The sequence below is a fragment of the Diaphorina citri genome, unplaced genomic scaffold (genome assembly GCF_000475195.1).
Source record: "Diaphorina citri unplaced genomic scaffold, Diaci psyllid genome assembly version 1.1 scaffold2667, whole genome shotgun sequence".
In the NCBI taxonomy this organism is placed as follows: Eukaryota; Metazoa; Arthropoda; class Insecta; order Hemiptera; family Psyllidae; genus Diaphorina; species Diaphorina citri.
The window spans coordinates 23,289-28,829 of NW_007380084.1; the positions used below are offsets into that span (position 1 = coordinate 23,289).

Genomic DNA, 5,541 nt, shown 5'->3' on the forward strand with positions numbered 1-5,541 from the left:
AACTTTAAGATACACCACTGTACAAGGCATATCCCGGGTCATACATATGTGATGGAAAATAAAATTGCCACCACCCTCCCCCCTCCCACCGGTATAGGGACCCCCCGGTATAAAAATATATAGAAACAGTTTTAGCTCCCGAATTTTATTTTATTTGAATATTATGCGAAAAATATATATTTTCCAATGGTCCTTTCAATATATTTCCCTCTCTCTCTCTCTCTCCTTCTCTTTTCCTATCAACATATCATCCATCTTTCTCTTTTTCAACTCTCGTCATCACACTGCTTTCTTGTAGGGTCTTTTGATGAAAGTATTTTTGCAGGAACAATGAAAAATGCTGAAGGTGAAAATTTATTTAGGACCGAAAATGGGCCCCGCTCAGTTTTGGAACCCAAATTTAAATGAGTGATGTGCGTTGATGTTTTAAATTCCGATACCAAATTTCATCCAAATCGGATCAGGCAATCGCGAGTTACCAATGGAACAAACAAGCAAACCAAATGCAAAACTATCGAGTTAAAACGTAGACCTCACTGTCGTTTGGTCAATTAGTACCTTCCTACCTTCGTTAAGTACTGTATACAGTATACCTATCTATTCACGTAACACATAGATACTTTTATCAGGTACCTACCTAACCTATATAGTAGTATACTACATAGAACAAAGGCTAAGCTACATGCAAGCTAATAGAGAGTTGCCATCTGATAATTTGGAATGTGGCCAGCCAACCTTATCTAAGTAAAAATGAGTAAAGGGGGAGAAGGAGGAAGAGGAGGTGGAAGGATTAAGGAGTGAGGGGAAGAAGGAGGGAAGAGACAGGAGTATAAGGACACGATGTGATAACCTTTGCAAATCCTTCTCTTCATATTGCATAATACCTAATATCTACTCGTAATAAATTGTATGCAATGTCTGGAACCTGGACTCCTTTTGAACGAGTTAAAAGTATTGAGAAGAGAATAAATAGGTGGACTTGATTCGATTCCCACAGTTGACAAAAAAATCACACTTTCAATTTCAAATATGTATAGTTTTTTCAACGGATTACCTTCGAACAGTTCGAACACAAATTTCTTTACTGAGGTACTTCACTATGTGCCTATACGAAAACACAATAGATTTCTGTAACAACATGGAAAGTTAGTGAAAATTATTTATTACATCCACAGAGTCCCAGGCAGGCTGACTTAGAGCAAGTGCTGTGGCAGTTCCTTATCTATGTTGACTTCCTTTGCACGCATCATAGCTTATAGCGACTTGGCCTTTGAGTTCTTGTGGTCTGTAGATTCGTAGAACCAGAACCCATCCTTTAAGTTTGCCCTTCCACCTAAGCCTCGGGAGTGGGCTTTTATGGTGGACTGAATACTCTTTGGATAATTGTGGCTAGTACAAATTCTTACTTTTTCTAAAGATTCTTTTCTAAACAGCTCGAAGCAAGAAGTTTGGTAGAAGGAATTGTATATATGCTAAGGTCTTATCGTCCCGAAAGCGAAGAGAGAGGGAAGACAGGATAGGAGAAAGCCAGCCGTTCCGAGAACGAACCTTATCTGTTTAGGATTATAGGATAAGGAGAGTAAAAAGGAGCTACACAGGTTTGAAAAAATATATCTCTCTCGATTTTCAAGTTGAGTAGTGAAAGGCAATTTAAGTGAAAGTTGCTCCCCCATTCCATTTTTCTCCCTCCCTCTTTCTCCCCCTTTTTCGTCTCTCTCCCCCCCTCCCCCTTTTCCTCCCTTTCTCCTTCTCTTTTCCTTATCCCTCTCTCTTCTCTCTTTCTCCCTCCCCTCTCTCTCTCTTTTCCTATCTCTCTCCCTCCCTCTTTCTCCCCCTTTTCCTCCCTTTCTCCTTCTCTTTTTCTTTCATTCTTGCTCCCCTCCCATTTCCTTATCCCTCTCTCTCTCTCTCTCTCTCTTTCTCTCTCCCTTTCGCTCTCTCTCTTTCTCTCTCTCTCTCTCTCTCTATCCCTACTACTCTTTCTCTCTCTCTCTCGTCCCCTTTCGCTCTCTCTCTTTCTTTCTCTCTCTCTCGTTCTCTCTGCTTCCCTTTTCTCTCTCCCTTTTCCTTATCACTCTCTCACATTTCTTCTTTACACAATTTCTCACATATTATATTTCTTTTCTATTTAACTATAAGGTACGTACATAAGGTATTTCTCCTGTAGGTAGGAGCCAGGGATAGAATTTATGACCCTCCTGGCTCTAGTGAGTTCATAAAACACGCTGACTGTGCAATGTGAGAGTGACATGGTAATAACTGGCAATCTAGATGAAACGGTCGTCATGCAGGTACGTACATATTATTAGGTATTTCTCCTGTAGGTAGGAGCTAGGGATAGAATTTATGACCCTCCTGACTCTAGTGAGTTCATAAAACACGCTGACTGTGCAATGTGAGAGTGACATGGTAATAACTGGCAATCTAGATGAAACGGTCGTCATGCAAAACGGCCAAGGACGAAAAGTGTTCCCCTTTTACACTTCGACAACTTAGCTTATAGACTGGTTCTTCTGGAGCACTACCTATGTAGGTATGAGTAATGAGGGGTCTTTATAGAGAAATTCTTGGTCTTACCACCATAACTCCCTAATGTTCAATTCGATTTTGATTTAATTTGGTGAACATCTTTAACAACTAAAAGACATTCGGTCAAACTATGTATATGGATGGATTGGATGCACAGTAGAGCCAATAGGGATCTTAGATAACACAATACTTGTGGCGTTTTACTTCCCAACCTGGCAGTTTTTACAGTCCGGGACTACATTGAACATCAAATTGGATTTTCCCGTTACAATTTTATTTAAATTTATTTTTTATATCCTCCCTACTATTATTATACATACTCCTCCCTACACTTCATAGCTTTCGCATCAAACCTACATGGTTTGAAATGGCCTGACGATGTGTTATTGGGTGCTGAATAGATTTTATTCTTATTGGGACACCAGACAGTAAAACATTTTACGCGTCTTGTTCAATGCTTTCAATACATGCTGTGGAGAAGGAGAAGAACAACAAGAGGAAGACGTAGAAGGAGAGGAGGAGGAGGAGAGTTAGGTGGAGGAGGAGGAGGAGAAGAAGAAGAGAAGGTGGACAAGGAGACGAAGAAGAAGGAGAGGAAGAAGAAGAGAAGGTAGAAGGTAGACAAGGAGACGAAGAAGAAGGAGAGGAAGAAGAAGGGAGGGAGGGAGGGGGGGTCCAGCCATAATAAAAGTAGGGAAAAGCTTCTACCGTATAACTTTCCAATATCAACGCTTTACAACTACAATACCAACATCCTTGAAGCCTTGAACTACAAATATTATTATTTGTATCAAGAAACATTTATTTTTTATTTCCCAAGATTTATTTTTATTAAATCTCTCCTTTTTTCTCTCTCCAAAGCTTTATATAAAATATAATTTATCTTTCTCCAAGTTCTTTTTTTCACTCTTTCTCCTCCATGTTCTCTGAAACTCAAATAAAACATTATTAGTGTCGGAACTTAGAGGCTAAAACGTTTAACTTACTACCCTCCTCTTCATCTCCCTCTGGTGACACATGGAAGAGAGAGACAGAGAGAGGGAGGTAGAGAGAGAGAGGGAGGGAGAGAGGGAGAGACAGAAGAACGAAGAGCAGAGAGATACACACATGGAAAAGCAATAGAGGAAGAGAGAGAGAGAGAGAGAGAGAGAGAGAGAAGAGAGAGACAGACAGAGGGAGTGAGAGGAAGAAAGATAGAGTGACACATGGAAGAAAAAAATTAACAGAGGGAGGGAGAGAGAAAGAGAATAAACTGAGAAAGGAAGGAGGAAAGAGAAAAGGATAGAGAAAAGAGAGAGAGAGAAATGGTCTCTCTCTCCAAAGCTTTATATAAAATATAATTTATCTTTCTCAAAGTTCTTTTTTTTCACTCTTTCTCCTCCATGTTCTCGGAAACTCAAATAAAACATTATTAGTGTCGGAACTTAGAGGCTAAAACGTTTAACTTACTACCCTCCTCTTCATCTCCCTCTGGTGACAAGTACCCAGTAGAGCCAATAGGGATCTTAGATAACACAATACTTGGCGTTTTACTTCCCAACCTGGCAGTTTTTCCAGTCCGGGACTACATTGAACATCAAATTGGATTTTCCCGTTACAATTTTATTTAAATTTATTTTTTATATCCTCCCTACTACCTGCTATAAATACTCCTCCCTAGTTTTCATAGCTTTCGCATCAAACCTACATGGTTTGAACTGGCCTGACGATGTGTTATTGGGTGCTGAATAGATTTTATTCTTATTGGGACACCAGACAGTAAAACATTTTACGCGTCTTGTTCAATTCTCAGTGTAATACCTATACGGCTACGGCCCTGTGAGTGCTTGTTAGAATAAACATTGGGAAGAGATACTTTGGAGTTTATATTCGGGGGTTGAGAGGAAGGTTTTAATTTAGTCGGGAATTTTATATTGCTTCCTTTCCTTTATTTGGGTGGGAAGCAACTTGAACATCGTAAACCGTATACCTAACCTATTAAAATATATACAGTGTCATGTCAAATGTATAGGTATACAGAGTCTCATGTGTTGGTAGATGAGACCTATACTTATTAGGTAGGTACATATATGGTAGGTATATCTATAGGTACTTACCTTACGTCTTAATCCCGGACTTAGCTGGAAGGCCGTGCGTGGGCGTGGGCCCATGAGTTTCATGATCTCAAACAAACAACAAACATCAGTCTTCAGTATTCTCCAGTCTTGCCTAGCAGTTTTTCAGGTTGTACCAGTGGCGTAGCGTGGCCTAAAGTCAAGTGTAAGGCGTGTAGGGCACTAATTTCCATCACCATGCACATTACTAAATAAGTCATGCACATGCTTCTTCATAAATAGGTATTTAAAGTCAATATTTAAGGGTATTTGAGTAAATTTTGAGTGTATGGCCGTCATACACGCCCTACATGGACGCTACGCCACTGGGTTGTACCATTTTGTATTAAGACTGATTTGCTGTCTATAAAATCTATATATCCTTCATTTTCTGGTTCTGCCAGGTCCTACTGTCATCTATTATCTCTCAAGCTCGTATTTTTAAGAAAAATTGGTCCATAGAAAATGCCTTAGTAGTTACACACATAGGTATTTGTACTTTTTACATAGGAGACATCTGAACCTACTATGTATGAGTGAGTGAGTGCCACATGACTTTACCTTATTTATGTTGGATGTAAATATAAAAAATGCTAGGTATATTCATTTTGAACGTGGAGATTTCCTTATTACTTCCGCTATATCTCATGATATCTGCTGTCACTGAGCTTTCTATCTCGAGAACATGGCTTTCCTTTTTTCCTGCTGACCCCTGCGGCATTTTTTCTCTTTCACAAAAGAGAATGGCACATTTCCGGACGATACTTTCTTTACTTTCTCTCTTTCTTTACTTTTTTTTTTTTTGTACAGTTCCGGCACATGACATGGAATTTTTTATTATTTTGAGAGAGAGAGAGAGAGAGAGAGAGAGAGAGAGAGAGAGAGAGGGGGAGAAGAAGGAAGAGCGGGAGAGCGGGTC

At 39.6% G+C, this 5,541-nt stretch overlaps 1 protein-coding gene across 1 annotated transcript in view; it reads left to right on the plus strand.

The window, feature by feature from the left end:
• The window catches only part of LOC113471601, a gene marked incomplete at both ends in the record, with an annotated part of 16,796 nt that overhangs the window by 10,369 nt on the left and 886 nt on the right, over positions 1 to 5,541 (plus strand). The window lies entirely within an intron of this gene.